Consider the following 23,000-nt stretch of genomic DNA (forward strand, 5'->3'; position numbering starts at 1 on the left):
TTTATGAAATTCTAATAAGATCAGCTTAAAAAATCCCCCGACAAATTCCATCCCTGGAAACCCCTAATTCTATATATATTTTTATATAAAACTTCAAGAATCTCCTCTCTGCACAAACATGTACCCTCACGGACACTAAATTCAAGATACCACGAAACCCTGTGGAGTGTGAAAATGGCGATCCAGTTGGGTTCTAACTCCGCAGTTCAGAGATGATTTGAGTTCTTTGTTAAACTCGCCAGTACTGCTCTTCTCCTTGCATTGGTGACGACATGGACCTTCTTCAGTACTGCTCTTCTCCTTGCATTGGTGATATCATGGATCTTATTCAGTACTGCTCTTCTCCTTGCGTTGGTGACAACATGGACCTTCTTTTTTAGGAGGAGAAACAGTACTGCTCTTCTCCTTGCATTGGTGACGACATGAAGCTTCTTCAGTACTACTCTTCTCCTTGCATTGGGGACAACATGGACCTTCTTCTTCAGGAGGAGAAAATTGACGTTGCCTCTGGGACCGTTTCCATTTCCAATTATTGGAAACCTTCACTTGATGGGACAGCTTCCACACAGAGCGTTATCAGAGCTTTGTCTCAAATACGAGCCACTCAAGTCTCTACGCCTCGGTTCCACCCTCACCTTAGTCGTCTCCTCTTGAGATATGGCCAAGGAATTCCTCAAGACTCATGATCTGTTTTTCGCCAGCGGACCTACATCCACCGCCACTAAGTACTTGTGGTACAATTCCTCTGACATCACATTTTCTCTGTATGGCCGCTATTGGAGGCAAATCCGTAAACTTTGCATCTCACAGTTCCTCAGCTCAAGATGAATAGATTCCTTTCGCTTCATAAGAGAAGACGAAGTCAATGCTATGATTCGCTCTATTAATATTTCATATCATGAAGGGTTTTCGCGAGTAAACATTAGCAAGACGATGTCAGCCCTTGAGATTGATATAATCTGCAGGATTGCCTTCAGTAGAAAGTATACTGACCAACAGTTAATGGGTAGTAGAGGGATCCAGTCAATGATAAAGGAAACGTTTGTGTTAGCAGGGTCTTTCAACATCGGAGATTACATACCATACCTGGAGTGGATGGATCTTCAAGGTCTCAACCGTCGTTTGAAGAACATACACAAGGCACAAGACAACTTGTTAGAGAAGACACTAGAGAATCACTTTTCGCAGAATAAGCCCAACACCATGCCAGATCTTGTGGATGTTTTGTTGGAAGCCTCAGCGGAAAAAAAAATTAGGGTTCCAAACAACGCGAAACAATATAAAATACGTACTCTATGTATATTATTTATTGGCGCACACAACCGTTTATCGATTCTCTTCCTATTTAGATTTCAACGGCTTTGTATAAAATATGATAATCGTGATATTGATTCGGGTGTCTTTGATTGGCAGGATATATTGTCCACTGGCTCGGATACTTCGTCTATAACCATAGAGTGGGCAATGCCCGAATTGCTGAGAAACCCACCAGTGATGAATGTTGGGAATTTCTGATAATTCTAGAACAAAAATGAACTGAACAGAGAGTGATGCTCTGTTTTAACCATAGGATCAAAAATTTGTTTGCTGAAGAAGAACAGAGACTTTCACACACATAAAAACTTTATATTCATTAATAAATACTGCCTGTTACAATCTTCTTCCTCTTCCTGAGGGATTACAGTAGGAACACTTCAATTCCACAAAAAAAAATTACTTTGTCTCCTTGCAAACTTTACTATGTCTCAGCTGAAAATTTTACACTGCTGTGTGTACAAATTTTCTTTAAATTCACTACTGTGAAAGAAAATCTTCTTGTTTCATTCACGTTGCTGCATATTTCATTAAAAAAAAACTTTTGTCTCTGCTGGAAAAAATAAACACACTGCTGTGTGAACATTACACATTACATTCGCACTGTTATGCGTATTTCTTTTGTTTCAACAAAAATTACCCTCGCATTGCTGCACATTCTCCTTTTGTCTTCAACGACCAACACAAACAAAAATTCACACTGCTGCATATATCGTATTACATTGCATATTCTATTTTTTAACAAAAATGACTATACGTTTTTAATTTTGCCATACTCCCGTACATAATAAAAAAACAATAAAATTAAAATTTTACCTACAATCTACGACCATAGTAAATTCATTAATTATTTTACTGGCAAACTGTCGGTCAAACAAAATTCATTTCACTTCACGCAATGTGGTGCAGGCCTGTACGCAACTTTGGTTTCAATCGACGGACATCAACCTTGATTTCAATCGGACGGCTATCGCTCGCTCAATCCACACGAACTTTATGCTCCAGGAAAAAACCACTTTTGAAAAACTGTTGTGCACGTGTCAGCTGCTAGGTGTTATCGCTACCAATTGAGAAAATACCACCAACTTGTGAAAAGCGGTGTGATGGAAGACTGGCGGTTTTCCGGAAAAGTACGCGACAGCTGGAATTATAATTTCAACACTCCACTTTAATTTCAACTGCTGGGTTATCAGTCATACCCAGACATTTCCTCAAAAATTCAAAACTTTTCTGCCCCAAAAGCTTGGTTAGAATGTCTGCAACCTGCTCCCGAGTCCTGCAATGTTGTAAAACAATTTCTCCATTGTTTACCAATTCCCTGATGTAATGAAACTTTGTGTCAATGTGTTTCGTTCTCTTATGAAGCACGGAATTCTTGGATAATGCAATAGCTGAGCTATTGTCACAAAAAATCACAGTTCCTTTTGCTTGTTCTTGGCCTAAGCTCCTTAACATCCTTCTCATCCAAATTTCTGGACATGCTGCTGTTGTAGCTGCCACATATTCTGCCTCTGCTGTAGACAATGCTACAATAGGTTGTTTTTTAGAAGCCCATGAAATGGCTCCTGAACCCATGTGAAAAGCATAACCGGATGTGCTTTTCTGATCATCTACACTTCCAGCCCAATCACTATTAGTGTATCCAATTAAATTTGAACATTCTAAAACAGTATATAAAATGCCAAACCTTTTAGTACCTTTAACATACCTTAGAATCCTTTTTGCTGCCTGCCAATGTGCTTATTTTTGCCTCTCAATGAATCTAGAAATTAAACTAATAGCATGCATTATTTACAGCCTAGTTGCAGTGAAATACATGAGGCTGCCAACTATGCTCTTGTACAAACTAGGATCAAAACCCTTGCTACTGTCCTCTTTGCTGAGTTTTAATCCCATCACTATGGGAGTCATCATTGCTTTGCTCTCCTGCATATTAAATCTTTCCAACACTTCATTAAAATATTTTTCTTGTGAGGTAAAAATGCCATTTCCATTTTGTTCTACTTCTATTCCTAAGAAGTATCTCAGCAAGCCCATGTCAGTCATTTCAAATTCTTCTTTCATGACTGTTTTGAAATTTTCAATAAGGTGATCATCATTACCTGTGAAAATAACATCATCAACATATAACACAACAATTAGTAATTTACCATCTTTTTCTTTGATGTAGAGAGTGGGTTCTACCTCACACTTTTCAAATCCATTTTCCAGTAGATAGGAACCTATCCTACTGTACCACGCTTTTGGTGCTTGCTTCAGCCCATAAAGAGCTTTCTTCAATCTGCACATTTTGTACTCTTGGTCTTTCTTTTCATAGCCTAGAGGTTGTTCAATGTAAACCTCTTCCATTAACACTCCATTTAGGAATGCTAACTTCACGTCCATTTGGTAAAATTTCCACTTGTTTTGTGCTGCTATGGACAACATTGATCTCACGGTTTCCATTCTAGCAACCGGTGCAAAAGTTTCCTCATAGTCTCTCCCATACTGCTACTTATATCCTTTGACAACCAGCCTTGCCTTGTGTCTTTCTATTTTTCCTTCAACATTACTCTTGGTCTTGTAGACCCATTTAACTCCAATGACTTCCTTTCGTTTTAGTAGTTCAACTAAATCCCATGTCTTGTTTCTTTCCATGACATTGATCTCTGGTGGGCTCCAGTATTGTAGCAATAATGCTACAACTCCTGGAGCTTCCTATCTCTAATTTTATCAACCCGGTAGTTCGTAACAAACTTGGAAGCGACGGTGTTGTATGCACAAGTACTAGCTCTTGTCGCAGCTGTCACTTGGTCAGCTGGCACAAGTCCGCTAGGGCTCAAGCCAGCTTCTATATGTTCTCAGAAGAAGCTTTCTAAATGATGGACGAAGACTATCTCAAAGGAAATTGACCTACTTTGCAATAATGAACTGAAAGCCAACAAAACAGGGAAACGCTAGTAAACCCTAATCTGACTAGTCTAATCTCTATGATGCAATGGTGGGAGTGCAAACTTCTAGAAATGATGCCATTACTTCTAATGATATGAGATGCATGAAACTAAGCTACTTCTACTGAAAAGAACATTGTTTTTGTATTTTTGCTTAAGTGGTCGGAGTTATTACGATTTTGTTTCTTATTAGGGTTTGACTGTGCAGGGGTGGTCCGAAGGGAAAGAAAGCTTGGGAAAGGTCAGGAGGGCTAGGAGAGGTTCCAGGGGATCCAAAACATCATTCAATAGAAGTCCACAACGTTCAGGTGCTCGGCAACCGAGGTTACAGGTTTCTACAGGATGTTTGCAGGGGATCCTACAGGAAGCTTGGGATTTCTACAGGAAGTCTGCTAACTTCTACAGGATGTTCTATGGTTGGAGTTTTGGGTGATGGAGGAGTGGAGGAGTTGTGTGGGTGGATAGGTAGGATGGGAAGGGAGCTTATGATGGCTCAAGGACAGAGATATGAGATGAGGAAAGAATGGGTCAAGTTGGTTGGTGGATAGAAGGGTGGAAGCAATGAAAAGTCCAAAAAGATGGAGCTACGTGAACAGTGGAAGCGTTGGAAGGCAAACGAGCTGAACAGAGGTTAGGTAGGTGGCTTTAGGCGTGGTTGAGAAGAAGAAGAAGATAACAGAGTGATGCAACGCAGTGTAAAGGAAACAAATATGTACAAATCCGAGAATTCATCAACCTATCCTAACTGTGTTATTAAATCAACGAACAACAATGTATACTTCAGAGAAAAATCGTGCATGGAGTTGGAATGAAGAAGTACTGCTCAAGATCAGAATGCATGGATGGATCTTCAATTGAAATGACTGTGTTGTAGCTAGAACGAAAGTATAAGACTGCGTTTTTTTGGTGGTTGGTACGGTCTTCACCCCCAATCTTTAAACAGAGATAGTAGTGAGTGCACTGTCAACCTTTTCTTGGAGCTCTAATGAATGTTGATCCTCCTACTCTAATCTAAGCAACTAAAAGCACTTGAACCGTAAACTAATCCTACTCAATCACATAAAAGAAATCAAATCAGCAGACTGTAATTTCTAAATGCATGTCAAAACAAAGGAATAAAGTGCTGAAAAGAAAGACAAGTAACAATACAAGGAAGAGGAGGTCTACTGCTCTCAGGTTGGGCCCTAACCTGAGAGCTATAGCTCCCTTAAAAACTCAGAATTGAATCAAAAGTTGCCTGCCTTTATTGAATAATCATGAGTCTAATATCATGCCAAAACTGGCTTACAAAAAGCAAAAACCGAGCTGTAGCTCGTGCTTAGAAATTGCAACAGTAGTTCCAAAGTTCAAAAAGCTCTTATCAAAGGCTACGGCCTTAATATTTATACATGACGAGGATCAAGCTGGCTTCCTCAATTAATGGAGCTCGGTTGTCCAACTAAAAGTTAAACTGCTGTAGACTGCTGTTCCTGTAGAACCTGTTGGCTGCCTTGAAGCTCGGTGGGGAGAGTTGTTGGAGCTCGGAGTTAGGGTGGAGATCACGAGGGAGATTATTTAAGGCTGTAGACAACCTCCCTATAAACCTGCAATGCCACCTTTGCTGTCTCTTTGTCTCCTTCTGCGTGGTCTTTGATTCCTTTAATGCCAAAAAACCTGAAATCATCATGTATTAGCCACATAGATATAATGCCTGCCCTTCTTCCTACAAATAACACGAATATACCAAGAAATGAATGCAATAGTGATAAAAGATGAAGGGTTGAGCAAGGTAAGTAGGCCAAATGAGCCCAATTTGTTACCAAAAATTGGGGCTCATCATCACCCCCCAGCTAAAATATTTGCTCATCCTTGAGCAATTGTTCCCCAGCTCCTTGTCCTTGGCCGAGAACTAGGCTCCGGAATACGCTCTTTCTTCCCTACTCTTGGTGGCTCTGCCTGTTCTGCCCTTGGTGGCGATGAGGGTGCCGCTCCTTCCCTCTTCTTTGTTTCCTCGACCTTGAGCCGGGATTTTGAAGCCGATTGGTCTATCCTCCTTTTCCAAGTAGTTGCTTTTGGGCTCCCCTTCTCGTAGGTGACTGTTATCCTTGAGGGGGACTTTTCCTTGGGAGAAGCAGGGGTATCTTCAATGACAATCGGGCTGCTGGACGAAGGTTGTGGCTTGCCCGTCTTTATCCTAACACTTCTTCGAGCTTTAAAGTAGAGAAGGGTCTCCCTCTTCCTCTTTTCTTTTGGCTTAGGTGGCGTGCTGAGGCCAGCTAGTACAGCTGCTGCCTCTCTTTCACGAATATCAGCCTTCTTCTCCTTGGGTTTCACCTTTTCAAGGCTTCCTGTAGAAGACCCTGTTTTCGTGATTTTTGGGCTTCCTGTAGAAGACCTTGTTTTGGTAATTTTCGGGCTTCCTGTAGAAGCCCCTTTTTCAATAATTTTCGGGCTTCCTGTAGAAGACCCTTTTTCTGTTTTCGGGCTTCCTGTAGAAGCCTATTTTTGCTTTCCTGTAGACACAGGTGTCGCCACCTTGGCTTGCTTTGCTGCATGGGTTTTGATTTTTGGTTTGGTTGCGGGTGCTGATGAGGTACTTGTGCTGATGTGGACCTTCTCAGCTTTGTCCGTTCTGCGCTGCAACCTTTTCTCTCTTGCTGACAAAATGGGTGTGTCACCTTTTTCCTCAGCATCCTTTTTCTCATGCTTCCTCCTTTGTTCTTTCTTCTGCACTGTGGTCGGGGTCTTTTGGCCTGTTTTTTTCTTTTCTGCGGCCACTGCTTCTTTTTCCTCACTGCTGGAGGAACCACTTTCCTCGGTCAGCATCCTTATGTCTCCATCTCTTGTTAGATTTCTGAATGATTCCCATGAGAGGGGAACCTTATATGAATGAAGTGCATCCTCCACAAGAAGTTTGATCAATCCATGGTGGGCTACCTGATCTGGTATGCCTTCTTTTAACTTTGTGGCAGACTCAATTAAAGACTGTAGCAAGAAATAAGGAATGCTCAGTTTGTTTTCTACAGGAAGATCAATCTGGTGTCTCAATTCAGTGAGCAGCCTGAAGTGATACGCGTACACGATGCTAAAACGGCCTTCACAGGTTATATACTTCATGATTTGCAGGCTAACTTCATTCCATGGTGGCAGCAAGCTGGTTCTTCGCACCCCATTTTTGTCCTCCGTGAATTCCTCCTCAGGTGGAAAGAATTCTTTCTTTGCCTGCTCGCTCAACTTCCTTTCTTCCTTATCCCATGGCAAACCCATTGGAAGTTCAGTAATTCGACTGATATATTGCGGGGTGAGCTTGAGGCTTAGGCCCCTGAAGTTCACGGTGGCCAGGGTTTTGGATTTCGGCCTCAAGGCTTGTAAAAATTCTTCTGCCACTTCGTCGTCATGACCCTGCAACTTGTCACAAAAGGACATCCATTGTGCCCGTGTGAAGAGCTCCACCACCTCCTGGTTTTCCCTTAATTTTGATGAATTAGTGGGTTCCCGTCTAATAAACCCACCCGGCATGATAAAAACTGTTGCTAGAGGTGGCGAATGCGGAAGAGGTTTAGCTTTATAGGACAGAGCGTAGAATTACGCTTCCGTCGTGCAAATAATCCACGAAACTTATCCCTGAGGACCTTAACATAGTTTAATTCACTGACATCCTGTAGAACAACAGTCTATGCACAACAGACAACAATTTCAACCATTTCCTACAACCAAACTGTAGACGACGGTCCTGCCACCTTTAAAAACCAATTGCATGGAGAGTTCAGGGTTACCTTTTTATCTGCCACGTTTTTTACGTGAGGAACTCGCCTTCCTGTAGAAATAGCTTTCCTGTAGGAGCAGCTTTCCTGTAGAAGCAGCACGTGATTCCTGGGGACGACTGCAGTTGGTCTGCACTCTCGGTGTTGCTCCATAGCCGTTTTGATAGCCAAAGGCTCGGAGTTTCGAACTGCAGAGAGATTTGAATGTTCACTCGAGGTTCAAACGGCGAATGATAAATGCATGCGGCCAATCTAGCCGATTAGATTTGAATCGGCGGAATTCGTGGCGCGGGGGTGAGCTGTACCCGCCGAACCATTGGATGACGTCGTTCCATCATTTGATTGCGCATTCACTTACTACCGCATCATCCCTCCAGCAGATCCGCCACCGTTTCTTCTGCTAAATCCGTTTTTTCCGACGGGGATTGTTCTCACGTGTGTGCTGATCATTCCTTTTGTCACGGCCGCCACCCAAACATCTGACTGGACCATTAACCGGTCGACGTGGCCAGTCAACTAGCCATACAGCCGCTCAACCCATTTACTTTACACTTTGCAAACAATTCAAAGTAAAATTCATGCGATCTGACGGAAGAGAGGGTCGAGACACTTACCTGCGCGGCTGCAACACGATTTTTCAGGTTTTGGACGATGATGAATGGATCTATCTGCTGCTGGTGAATTTGCACAGGCCCGGAGGTTCACGTTTACAGGCTGTCGACAATGGAGTTGATGTTTGGCTGCATGCGTCCGCGTTCATTGCATATGGCCAGCACTGTGAATAGTATACACTCTAGCGGGCTTAACTGTTACAGGACTCCCGCGGGATGTCTTGTAACAGTTCTTCCTCCTTGGGTGCATGCTGCACGACGAAGGATCTGGCCTCCCGATCACGCTCCCAGGGCTTCTGGATGACTGGGCTGGATATGGTATGAGATCTCAGAGTTTTTTTCATTTAAAAATTGCTTTTCTTGAGAACTCATCGATCTGCTTTGCTGGTGCAGGTAACTTCGTTGCATGTCGACAAGGATGGCAGGACGAGGTGACAACAATGTGCAAGGGAGATAACAATAGCTTGCATGCATCCAAACCGATCCTTAGTCGTTACATTTCCTCATAAGATGGATTCTGGGTCGTCCTGAACTTCTACAGGAAGCTTCCTGTAGAAATACAGAGCTTCCTGTAGAAAGGTTGTGTTTCCTGTAAAGAGACTGCACCTTCCTGTAGAAAATCTGCATCTTCCTATAGAAAATCTGCGTCTTCCTGTAGAAGATCTGCGTCTTCCTGTAGAAAAATCCGTTTCTTCCTGTAGAAGACTCAAGCTGTAATAAAATTGCACATACCTTGGAGAAAATGAGTATTCTTGGAGGAGGTGCTGGTAAGGTCTCCTGACTGCATGATAAGGATCCTGAGCTTTGAGTTGAGAGGCTTCCTCTCCTCCATAGAACACCTGCAACTTGCATGCAATTTTACATTATGAATTTGCTAACCTTGTTTTTTTTTTTACTCTTTTTTTTTTTTTTTTCTTTTTCTTTTTTTAAGATAACAGGGGCGCCTCAATGAGGTTTTCACCCTTGCCATCTTCCCTGAGCGCCCCAAAGAGGTTTTCACTCAAGGATCTTTTTCCAATCCCCTTTTTTTTTTTTGAAAGACAATAGGGGCGCCTCAATGAGGTTTTCACCCTTACCACCTGCCTTGGGCGCCTCAGAGAGGTTTTCACCCAAGAATTATTATTATTATTATTATTATTTATTTTATTTTTTTTAGATCTTTCAGGGTATGCCCAAAGGAGAGGCAGAACCCTTTTCTATGACCAATACTGATTTCTCCATAGTTTTGATGAACTGATGTCTTGAGAGAGGCTTCCTGTAGATCTTCAATCGATGCCCATTGACAACCATGGGGATGGCTTCCTCATCAATGGTCCGAATAAGAACAGATCCATTGTCATGACATTTTTCCACTGCATATGGTCATAGCCATCTGGTTCTCAGCTTTCCCTTGAAATCTTTGTATCTGGAGTCATACAACAAAGCCCAATCTCCAGGTTGGAATTGCTTGTCATGGAGATGTTGGTCATGCCACACCTTTCTCTGAAGTTGAACCACTTCTGAGTGAAGGAGGGCCTGCATTCGGTGCTCATCCAGTCCATTCAGCTGCAATAACCTTTCTTGTTGTGCATGGCTGAGATCTAGATCTAGCCGAGCTGCCATCCTCAAAGTGTTGTATTCAAACTCAATGGACAACAAAGCTTTCTTTCCATAGACTAGCTCATAAGGTGTGAAGCCGGTGGTGGTCTTCCAGGTGGTGTTGTAAGCCCAGGTGGCCTCAACCAGGCGATCTGCCCAGTCCTTTCTGTTGCTTCTCACCACCTTAGTCAAGATCCCTTCTAATGCTCTATTGGTGACTTCCACCTGCCCATTTGCTTGAGGGTGATAGGGGGTGGAAGTCCTATGCTTGATCTTGTGATGAGCTCGTAGATCTTCAACTAGGTTGGATGTGAACTGGCTCCTTTGATCGGTGACCATCTCTCTTGGGTAGCCAAACTTGTAGAAGATGTTTTCTCTTAAGAAATCGGCCACCTTTTCTTCTGTAGCTGCTTTGATTGCTTTAGTCTCTGCCCACTTTGTCAGGTAGTCAGTACACACAATGATGTAGGACCTTTGCCTCAAAGGAGGGTTGATTGGACTCACAAAGTCCATGCCCTACTTCTCAAATGGCTCAAGAGTCACTTGAGGTTGGAGAGGCATCTCATCCCTTTGAGTCGGTTTCCCCATTCTTTGGCATTGGTCACATTGGCTGATATATCTTCTGACATCTTGATGAAGTGTGGGCCAATAGTAGCCTGCCTGCAGGATCTTGAAGGCAGTCCTCTTTGCTGGCAAATGTCCTCCACAAGGCCCATCATGACAGGTGAGGAGGATATCAAAGACTTTCTCCTCCCTTACACAACGCCTTAAGATCTGATCAGGGCCAAGCTTGAACAGATTGCCCCCGATCCAAGTAAATGAGGCACTTTTTCTGATGATTCTGCTCTTCTCTCTTGAAGATAGGTGCGGAGGGAACTGTGCTGAAACAAGATAGTTTTCTATGTCAGCAAACCATGGAGAGAGTGCTGAGATAGCAAACAGATGTTCATCAGGCATCTGGTCATCTAATGTTCCATCCTCATCTGCAGACAAATCCAATCTAGATAAAAAGTCAGCAACAACATTTTCTTTACCTGGTTTGTCAATAATGGTCAAATCAAACTGCTGCAACAAAAGTAACCATCTAATAATACGAGCATTCACATCTGGTTTATTCATTAAATATCTAATTGCAGCATGGTCTGTATGTACAAATGTTTGATAGCCAGTGATATAGTGTCGGAACTTGTTCAGTGCATGGACCACAACCAAAAACTCTTTCTCAGTTACGGTGTAATTCAGCTCAGCTTTGGACAAGTTTTTACTAACAAATTGAATGGCATATGGAAGTTTTTGTTCAACTTGTCCTAAAGCTGCACCTATGGCTTTGTTCAAGGCATCAGTGTGGATGTGGAAAGGTAGGGCCCGGTTTGGACCTCTCAGGATTGGGGCTGACACCAACTTGTCCTTTAATTCATTCAAAGCCCTCTGACAATCATCAGTCCACTTAAACTCCACATCTTTTGCCAACAGGCCAAACAATGGCGAGGCTAGCTTGCTGAAGTCCTTAATGAATCTCCTGTAATACCCTGCTAATCCTAAGAAACTCCGAACATCCCTTACCTTTTGAGGAGGTGGAACCTTCTTGATGAGAGCAATTTTGTTAGGATCCACCTGTAACCCTTGGCAAGAAATGGTGTGGCCTAACACGGTACCTTCAGTCATCAGGAATTCACATTTTTCAGGACTAAGGGACAGGTTCATCTCAATGCATTTGGTTAGGACTTTTCCCAGATTGGACAATGCTTCCTGGAAATTGGCCCCATAAGGAGTGAAGTCATCCATATAGATTTCCACTGCATCATGGACCAACTCCGAGAAGATGCTAAAGACAACTCTCTGGAAGGTAGCAGGAGCATTGCGTAGCCCAAAGGGAAGAACTCGGTAGGCAAAGGTACCCCAAGGGCAAGTGAAGGTGGTCTTATCTTGGTCTTACGGGCTGATTTGAATCGGGTTGTACCTGCTAAACCCATCCAGGAAAGAGAAGAACTTCTTTCCTGCCAGTCCATCCAACACTTGATCTATGAAAGGCAGAGGGAAATGGTCTTTCTTGGTAGCTTTGTTCAGTTCACGGTAGTCCACACAGATTCTCCATTTCCCATTCTTCTTGGGAACCAACACCAGAGGGGACACCCATTCACTATCTGAGATGGGGTAAATGAATCTGGCATCCAACAGTTTTTGCAGTTCTTCCTTGACAATGTCCTTAAGCGCTGGATTCATTCTCCTCTGAGGTTGCCTAACCGGTTTACAACCCTCTTTGATGTATATGTGATGCGTACAGACCGAGGGATGGACTCCTTTCATCTCCTTATAGCTCCAAGCAAAAGCATCTAGGTGACTGGCCAACAGGCTACACAGCTCCTTTTCCTGGGAAGGAGATAGGGAGGAGCTGATCTTTAACGTTCTCTCAGGGCCAAACTCCACATTCTTGACTCTGGGAGTGACAGGGTTGGTCATACAAAGATCCACTAGGGTGCTGGCTTGGGCATCCTCCACCAATTTCTCTAAGGATAGTGCACTAGAAGGTGGATTCTGGATCAAGGTCTCAATCAAGTCATCCTCGGTTGGGGGGTCTCTTCTGGTGGTATCTAGGGTGCACAAAGGTGCTGAGTACACTTCATCCTCTTCTCCTTCCTCCAACCAAAGTGGTAAGTCATGCTCTAAGGAAGGTTGGGCAGGAGGATATAGGACTAGCTGCTTGGACATAGGACCATTTTTGATGGTCATATTTCCTGCATGACAACTTATGTAAGCATCTGCAGTGGCTAACCAAGGCCTTCCCAAAATAAGAGGATATCCAGTAAGCTTCGCCTTGGGTTGCAGAACCACGAAATCTGCAGGGTATTCCCAAGAGTCGACAGAGACCAAGACATCCTCCACAATCCTTTCGGGAGTCACAGTGGAGCGATCTACAAGTTGCAGAACTGTTGAGGTCTTCTTCAAGTAACCCTGAAGATTGAGTTTGAGCATGGTATCCTTGGTCATCACATTAATGGCGGCCCCCAAATCAATCAGAGTGTGAGGTAAGATGATGCCATTGATGTGGACATCTACTATAGGACTCCCAGGATCTAGATACTTTGGGCAGATGACTTGTCCTAACATAAGGTCAGACAGTTGTCCTAAGACATTGATGGTTGAAGCATCTCTCTTTCGCCTGCCTGGGTGTTTGAAACACTTTTCCTTTACCAGTTTGTTGTATATTGGCACATCCTTGATGGATTGGAGAAGTGGTATTTTTACACACAACTGCTTGAGCTCACCCAGAAGCTCATCCTCCTCTGGGTTGGGTTGTGTGGTGGCTGTTAGTCTCTCAGGAAAGGGAGGAATAGCCTTTGGTTCACTTTCCTGTTTTTCTTCCTCATCCTCTGGGGGAGGGGGTTGGCGATCTGGAAGAGTCTTGCCAGATCGAAGATTGATCTCCTGGATCTCCACAACATAAGTAGGGCATGATGTTTCCCCAGTGTATACCTGCTGGGCCTGTCTATTTTTGGGGTTCGGGTTCGGTTGAGCAGGTATTTGAGGTTGCCTTGGAGGAGCAGGAGGTAATGGTTGAGGTTGAACTGGTGGTGGAGGCAAAGTGGTAGGGGGAGTGTTGTATTGGGGCCTCCACCCCGACTGAGGTGCATTCCACTGAGGCTGAGGCTGGGCCTGTGAGTGATAAGAATGAGTAGTGGGTTGAGTATGGTACTGAGGTGGATAAGACCATGGAGGAGGCATAGACCAAGAAGGATGAGCAGGGGGACCCCAGGAAGGCATAGGAGTCGATTGGTTGGGGCTGTAATAAGCTTGAGGTGCCCTTTGCATCCCCTGCTGGTAAGTTCTAGGTCCTTGTGGCCTCCTTTGGTTGAGGTAATAGAGAGGTTCAGTGGGAGCTTCTGTCCCTTGGTACATGGCTTTAAATCCAGGTAAGGTTGGACATTGGTTTGTGGGATGGTCCTCCTCACAAACGAAACACACTTCAACCGAATGCAATGGACATTCGTTCTTAGGGTGTCTCCTGGTACATCTAGGGCAGAAGATAGCCAAGGCTCTCTCAGCTTCTTCCTTCTTCTGCTGGATCCTGAATGTGTCCAGCTGCATGGCAATGGTCTGTCTCACCTCACTCTTAAGATCTTCCAATTGATTTGCAAACTCATGTTTGGAGAAAGGGACACCAGTTGAGAGGAGGTTTCCTCTTCCTCATTTCCGAGCTGCCCTGGAGTGGTTTCTAAACACAGTCTTGATGTCCTCATAAGGCAGTTGGTAAATGTCCCCCCCAGCTAACATGTGAAGGGTATCTAAGAGGTCTTCAGGGACTCCTCGGAGCAGGACCAACTTGAGGGATTCAGGGTCAAGTGTGCACCTGGCCCGCTTATAGCTAAGTTGGAACCTCTCCTCATAATCCTCTAAGGAATCATCATTTCCCATGGTCATCCGAAAGATTTCTCCCTTGGTTTCCTTGGACCTACAGTAATCCCTGTACTTGGTGTTGAAAGCTTGCTGCATCTGAGCCCAAGTGGTGATACTATTCCCAGGTAAGCCCATGAACCAGCATAATGCTGCATCCTTAAGAGTTGAAGGGAAGAGTTTCAGCTTCTGCTCATCTTCAATATAGTCATAGGTTCTACAAAGGACAGCAAACTCAAACAGGAAGGTATCAGGATCTTCAATAGTCAGTCCATGGAAGTGAGGTAAGGTGGAGGGGCTAATGTTCTTCATTTTCATCTCTCCATTGGTCTCTCGGATGGGGAAAGCACCTTCTATTCTCTCATCTCCTCTTCTATTGTCAGCCATAGCTTCAGATGGGATGGTCTCTAATTCTTCTTCTACTATAGGATCTTCGTATATCTCAGGAGGTTCACCTATAGGTTCTTCTGGATCATTGTCACCGAAGAAGAGAGAAGGGTGACTCAGTGACGTGGTGGGGGTGTTGGGTAAGAATTTGCTTGTTTTATCTCGATTCCTACGAGGCATGAAATGGAAAGACTTTTTTGATTGCTTTTGTGTTTTTTTTCTTTGGTACCTGCAAAACTGAAACAGATTGATCTACAACTAACTATAAAGATGCAGAATTAAACGGAAAGCAGGAAAGAACTAATCTACTTTGCTCAAATGAAATTGCAGGAATGGAAACACTAATCTACGCTTGTAGAAATGAAATGCTAATCTATGAAAGAAGGAAATGCTAATCTATGAAAGCGGGAAATGCTAATCTATGAAAGCAGGAAATGCTAATCTATGAAAGTAGGAAATTCTAATCTATGAAAGCAGGAAATGTCTATGCTACTTTTGCAGAATGGAAATGAAATAAACTACTTAGCAGAAGGCAAGAGTAAGAAAATAGAAGAAAAGAAACAATTACTAATACTCTGGCGCTTCCCCGGCAACGGCGCCAAAAAGATGGTGGGCTCCAGTATTGTAGCAATAATGCTACAACTCCTGGAGCTTCCTATCGCTAATTTTATCAACCCGGTAGTTCGTAACAAACTTGGAAGCGACGGTGCTATATGCACAAGTACTAGCTCTTGTCACAGTTGTCACTTGGTCAGCTGGCACAAGTCCGCTAGGGCTCAAGCCAACTTCTATATGTTATCAGAAGAAGCTTTCTAAATGATGGACGAAGACTATCTCAAAGGAAATTGACCTACTTTGCAATAATGAACTGAAAGCCAACAAAACAGGGAAACCCTAGTAAACCCTAATCTGACTAGTCTAATCTCTATGATGCAATGGTGGGAGTGCAAACTTCTAGAAATGATGCCATTACTTCTAATGATATGAGATGCATGAAACTAAGCTACTTCTACTGAAAATAACATTTTTTTTGTATTTTTGCTTAAGTGGTCGGAGTTATTACAATTTTGTTTCTTATTAGGGTTTGACTGTGCAGGGGTGGTCCGAAGGGAAAGAAAGCTTGGGAAAGGTCAGGAGGGCTAGGAGAGGTTCCAGGGGATCCAAAACATCATTCCATAGAAGTCCACAACGTTCAGGTGCTCGGCAACCGAGGTTACAGGTTTCTACAGGATGTCTGCAGGGGATCCTACAGGAAGCTTGGGATTTCTACAGGAAGTCTGCTAACTTCTACAGGATGTTCTATGGTTGGAGTTTTGGGTGATGGAGGAGTGGAGGAGTTGTGTGGGTGGATAGGTAGGATGGAAAGGGAGCTTATGATGGCTCAGGGACAGAGATATGAGATGAGGAAAGAATGGGTCAAGTTGGTTGGTGGATAGAAGGGTGGAAGCAATGAAAAGTCCAAAAAGATGGAGCTACGTGAACAGTGGAAGCGTTGGAAGGCAAACGAGCTGAACAGAGGTTAGGTAGGTGGCTTTAGGCGTGGTTGAGAAGAAGAAGAAGATAATAGAGTGATGCAACGCAGTGTAAAGGAAACAAATCTGCACAAATCCGAGAATTCATCAACCTATCCTAACTGTGTTATTAAATCAACGAACAACAATGTATACTTCAGAGAAAAATAGTGCATGGAGTTGGAATGAAGAAGTACTGCTCAAGATCAGAATGCATGGATGGATCTTCAATTGAAATGACTGTGTTGCAGCTGGAACGAAAGTATAAGACTGCGTTTTTTTGGTGGTTGGTACGGTCTTCACCCCCAATCTCTAAACAGAGATGGCAGTGAGTGCACTGTCAACCTTTTCTTGGAGCTCTAATGAATGCTGATCCTCCTACTCTAATCTAAGCAACTAAAAGCACTTGAACCGTAAACTAATCCTACTCAATCACATAAAAGAAATCAAATCAGCAGACTGTAATTTCTAAATGCATGTCAAAACAGAGGAATAAAGTGTTGAAAAGAAAGACAAGTAACAATACAAGGAAGAGGAGGTCTATTGCTCTCAGGTTGGGCCCCAACCTGAGAGATATAGCTCCCTTAAAAACTCAGAATTGAATCAAAAGCTGCCTGCCTTTATTGAATAATCATGAGTCTAATATCATGCCAAAACTGGCTTACAAAAAGCAAAAACCGAGCTGTAGCTCGTGCTTAGAAATTACAACAGTAGTTCCAAAGTTCAAAAAGCTCTTTCAAAGGCTACGGCCTTAATATTTATACATGATGAGGATCAAGCTGGCTTCCTCAATTAATGGAGCTCGGCTGTCCAACTAAAAGTTAAACTGCTGTAGATTGTTGTTCCTGTAGAACCCGTTGGCTGCCTTTAAGCTCGGTGGGGAGAGCTGTTGGAGCTCGGAGTTAGGGTGGAGATCACGAGGGAGGTTATTTAAGGCTATAGACAACCTCCCTATAAACCTGCAATGCCACCTTTGCTGTCTCCTTGTCTCCTTTTGCGTGGTCTTTGTTTCCTTTAATGCCAAAAAACCTGAAATCATCATGTATTAGCCACATAGATATAATGCCTGCCCTTCTTCCTACAAATAACACAAATATACCAAGAAATGAATGCAATAGTGATAAAAGATGAAGGGTTGCGCAAGATAAGTAGGCCAAATGAGCCCAATTTGTTACCAAAAATTGGGGCTCATCAATCTCCTCATCCATAGCTTCTACCCATTTCCTATCCTTAATTACTTCTTTGAAATGACTAGGGTCATCAACAGGACAATATAAAGCAAACAAAGAGTTCATACCTTCATTTTCTGCCTCTTGTTCATAAATGTCACTTAGATTTATGAACTTCTTACCTCTTTTATTTGGTGTACAAGTGCTTGAAGAAGCACTTCAATTTCCTCCTTGTGGTGTGCTTGGAGAAGCACTTTCATTTCTCCTCAAGGGTATCTCTTGCTGCCTTTGTGTTGGCGCTGTTGTATGGGGATGTATTTCAGCCATCTCCTCATCATCTTCATCATGTGACAAAGAGCTTTTAACATTCACTGTTTTCTCTATGCTTCCATCCCAAGCTTCCTCCTCAATGAACTGAACATCTCTACTCACAATAAGCTTCTTGGTGGATGGGTTATACAACCTATAAGCTTTGGATTCCTCATTGTATCTAATGAAAATACATTTCTCCCCTTTATTGTCCAACTTCTTCCTTAGCTGATCTGGAATGTGTGCATAAGACACACCTCCAAAAAACTTTCATGTGGATGACTCCTTGCTTTGTTCCACTCCATGCTTCTTCTAGCACTCTGTTGATAACTGCTTTTGTAGGGCATCTATTCAAAATGTACGTTGCATAGTGTACAGCTTCAGCCCAATAATCATTTGGCAAATGCTTTGCCTTTAACATACTCCTCGCCATATCCATGATTGTCCTATTTTTCCTTTCGACAACTCCATTTTGCTGCGGAGTGTACCTAGTGGTAAACTGCTTATGAATTCCATTTTCTCTACAAAAATGTAGAAATTGTTTGGAGATATACTCACCTCCTCTATCAGTTCTTAGAACTTCGATATGCAACCTGCTTTGGTTTTCTACAAATGCTTTGAAATTGTAGAATCTTTCAAACACTTCACTTTTGTTCTTAGGAAATAAACCCAAATTTTTCTAGTAAAATCATCAATAAATGTTAGTATATAGTGGCTACCTGCAAGTGATGGAGTTTGCATCGGTCCACATAAATCTGAGTGGACAATCTCTAAGGGTGCTTTTGCCCTTATGCTTTTCCCAGATGGAAAACTTTCTTTGTGTTGTTTTCCCAGGATACAAACTTCACAAAGCTATCTGGTTTCTCTGTCAATGGCAATCCTCTTACCATTCATTTTCTATTCAACAAGTTAAGACCTCCAAAGTTAGATGTCCAAATCTCAAGTGCCACAACTAGTTTTCATCCTTTGGTTCACTTTGGAAAGCCTCTTCAATCACTGCTGCTAGTACTTCTTTATTTTTCAAATATGCCTTTATTCTGAGAGGGAACATCATGTTCCTTGTCATCTTCACTTCAGAAATACATTGTTTGCTAGGTAATTTATCCATGATGGTGCATACATCATTCGCAAAAGAAAACATTGAACCCCTTTTGCACAAGCTGTCCAACACTTAAGAGGTTACATTTCATTCCAGGAACATAATAAACATCTGCTATGGTTTTATTTTCACCTTTCTTTGTTAAAACTTTTACTTCTCCTTTTCCCATAACAGAAACTTTATTATCAGTCCCTAGTGTGACTTGTGACTTCACATTCTGATCTAACATAGAAAACATGGCTATGTTTCCTGTCATATGGTTGTTGCAACCGGAGTCTAGAAACCATACATCTTCACTCTTTTCTTCAACCATATTACAAGCTAAAAACAAATTATTTTCGCTGATATTTTCTCTAGGGAAATTGCACGAGTTCTATTACTCATATCATGCTACTTCTTCCTACATTCATTTGCATAATGCCCATATCTTTTACAGTAGTAACATTGGACATTGGGTTTTTCATACCTTTTTCCTTGAGCATGATGTTTTCCACTTTGTTGGCTACTGCCTTGACCTTGGTTCTGATTTGGATTGCTACCTCTTCCTTGAGCATTTGCTAGACTATTTCTTCCACCTCTGTTTTGGCTTCTGCCTCTTCCTCTCTTGTTTCCTCTTCCTTGACCTCTTCCTCTTCCAAAGGACATATGGGTCTTAAAGGCATGCTCTAGAGATGAGTTTTCATTCCTACTCAATCTCTGCTCATGTGTTATCAGTGATGCATGTAGTTCATCAATTAAAAAGTTTGTGAGATCCTTTGTCTCTTCTATGGTGGTGACAATCACATCGAACCTTGAGGGTAGGATCCTCAATAGTTTTTCCACAATCCTCCTTTCTTCAAGAATCTCTCCATGAGACCTTATCTGTGTGACCAGACCAATCACATGTGTGAAGAATGAGTCAATATTATCTGACTCCTTCATGCAAAGATTCTCAAAATCTCTCCTCAGCAATTGTAGCTTTGTTGTCTTCACTTTTTCCATGCCTTGATAGGTTGTCTTGAGAGTTTTCCATGCTTCTTTGGATGTCTTGGCTGCTGCTATCCTTGGAAACACACTCTCATGCACTGATTGATACAAAAAACAGAGGGCTTTAGAATCCTTCTTCTTATAGCTCTTCAACAGATCTTTCTCTGCCTGAGTTAAGCTATTAAACTCATTTTCATCTGCTGGTTCTTCAAAACCATCTTCAACAAATTCCTATAAGTCTTGGGAAGCAAGCAAAGCTTTCATGGTTATTGCCCAATAGTCATAGTTTTTTCCATTAAACTGTGGGAGTTGAGTATTAAAGATACCCATGCTAGTTCTGGCTCCAGCCATTCTTGCACTCTTAACTATGCTTCAAAATAGTTGACTTTGTATTTTAAAATGACTGACTGTCCTCAACAGTAACACAATAAACTAACTTGAGAAATACCTTGACTGAGTCTTCGCTCTGCTGGAGAAGCTGATGCAGCAAGAAATCCTTCCTTCAGCTTCTTTGACACCTTCAAAGAGCCTGGAAAATCTCGGATACCATGTTGGGAATTTCTGATAACTCCAGAACAAAAATGAATTGAACAGATAATGATGCTCTATTTTAACCACAGGATCAAAAAAAAATTTGTTGAAGAAGAATAGAGTCTTTCACACACATAAAAACTTTATATTCATTAATAAATACTATCCGTTGCAAACTTCTTCCTCTTCCTGAGGGATTACACCAGGAACACTTCAGTTCCACAAAAAAAAATTACTCTGTCTCCTTGCAAATGTTACTATGTCTCAGCTGAAAATTTTACACTGTTGTGTGTAAAAGTTTTCTTTACATTCACTGCTATAAAAGAAAATCTTCTCGTTTCATTCACGCTGCTGCATATTTCATTAAAAAAAACTTATGTCTCTGCTGGAAAAAATCAACACACTGTTGTGTGAACATTACACATTACATTCGCACTGTTGTGTGTATTCCATTTGTTTCAACAAAAATTACCCTCGCACTGCTGCGCATTCTCCTTTTGTTTTCAAGGAATAACACAAACAAAAATTCACACTACTGCATATATCGTATTACATTGCATATTCTATTTTTTAACAAAAATGACCATACGTTTTCAATTTTTCCATACTCCCTTACATAATAAAAAAAACAATAAAATTAAAATTTTACCTACAATCTATGACCATAGTAAATTCATTAATTATTTTACTGGCAAACTGTCGGTCAAACAAAATTCATTTCACTTCATGCAATGTGGTGCAGGCCTGTACGCAACTTTGGTTTCAATCGACGGACATCAAACTTGATTTCAATCGGATGGCTATCGCTCGCTCAATCCACACGAACTTTATGCTCCGGGAAAAAACCATTTTTTGCAAAAGTGCTGTGCACGTGTCACCGTTGGGTGTTATCGCTGCTGATTGAGAAAATACCACCAACTTGTGAAAAGAGGTTCGATGGAAGACTGGTGATTTTCTGAAAAAGTATGCGGCAGTTGGAATTATAATTTCAACAATGAAGAAGCTTCAGGATGAGCTCGAACACATAGTTGGAATGGGGCGTATGGTACAAGAATCTGATCTGCCTCGTCTCGTTTATTTACAAGTTGTGGTCAAAGAAACACTTAGAATTCACCCGCCGAGGCCTTTATCGCTTCCCCACATATCAATGGACAGGTGCAATCTGTTGGGCTATGAAATCCCCAACGGGACTCACCTTCTGGTGAACATTTGGGCAATTGGAAGGGACCCAAAGTTATGGGGGGAGGATGCTGAAAGTTTCAAGCCGGGAAAATTCATTGAAGCCAGCTTCCTAGATACAAAAGTAGAAAAGTTTGAATGGATTCTGTTCAGAGTAGGCCGGAGACGATGCCCGGGACAAAAATTGGGACTAATTGTTGTAGAGTTTGTTGTGGCGCAACTATTGCACTGTTTCAACTGGAGGCTCCCCGATGATATGAATAAAGATAAATTGTACATGTCTGAAAAGCATCACGGAGTTACAGTATCAAGAGCACATGCACTGTTTGTTGTTCCATCTCCTCGCCTTCCCGTGACTGTAACAATATAGATATATTTGTATTCCTAGTTGATTACTTTAATACAAATAGGATAGATGTGGATACAAATAGAATAGATATGGGGAGCCAGTGCAAATAAAAGCATATGAGATTTCCAACTCTAGTAAAATGGGAAACCTGTCGTTCTAGATGTTATTAGGAGGACACTACATAGAAGATAGTTTTAATGAGAAGATTTCTATTGTTGTATATGTAAAGCATTGAATGTATGTAAATAAATGTTATAGTTTTCAGAAAGGTAGATGTTATTAGGAGGACATTACCTAGAAGATAGTTTTAATGAGAAGCTTTCTATTGTTGTATATGTAGTATATGTAAAGCATTGAATGTAGGTAAATAAATGTTATAGTTTTCATAAAGCATTGAGGTGTTTCAAAGTGTGTAAACCTTTTTGTATTTTTAGTTCCCTTCATGAAGGGACTATAGTAATCGATTTTTCTGTGATGTAGTTCATGCGGATATCAAAATTATTTCAAAAATTTTAAGCTAAAGTTTAAAAAAAACATAAAAATTTTCAAAATTATTCCTGAAATTCAGAAATTTTAAGCCAAAATTTCAAAAAACATATAATTCTTCAAAATTATCCGATGATTTTAATCAAAGTCTAACCAAAGTCCCATAGTTTTAACCAAATTCTACCAAAGTCTCGTAGTTTGAGGTCTTATTTGGCCATAGGTTGAGGCACCTAAGCAACACCAAACCAACAACAAACCATATTAGCTTAGATTAGTTTAAAACTAGTATATATAATACATTATTAACTAGTTTTAGTTTAGATTAGTCTAAAACTAGTATATATAATACATTATTAACTAGTTTTTCTCCCAGTGAAGTAATGAAGTAATGCTAGAATTGCTTCACTGTAATGTTTAACTCCATGGATTTTCCATTCTTTCCATCT

At 41.7% G+C, this 23,000-nt stretch overlaps 1 pseudogene; it reads left to right on the forward strand.

The window, feature by feature from the left end:
* Window positions 1-174: 174 nt before the first annotated feature.
* On the forward strand, window positions 175-22,089 carry LOC149233134 (cytochrome P450 71AU50-like; annotated as a pseudogene).
* Window positions 22,090-23,000: the final 911 nt, after the last annotated feature.

This window comes from Pinus tabuliformis, chromosome J (assembly GCF_031772625.1).
Source record: "Pinus tabuliformis cultivar Carrire ecotype Pingquan chromosome J, CPIR1, whole genome shotgun sequence".
NCBI lineage: Eukaryota > Viridiplantae > Streptophyta > Pinopsida > Pinales > Pinaceae > Pinus > Pinus tabuliformis.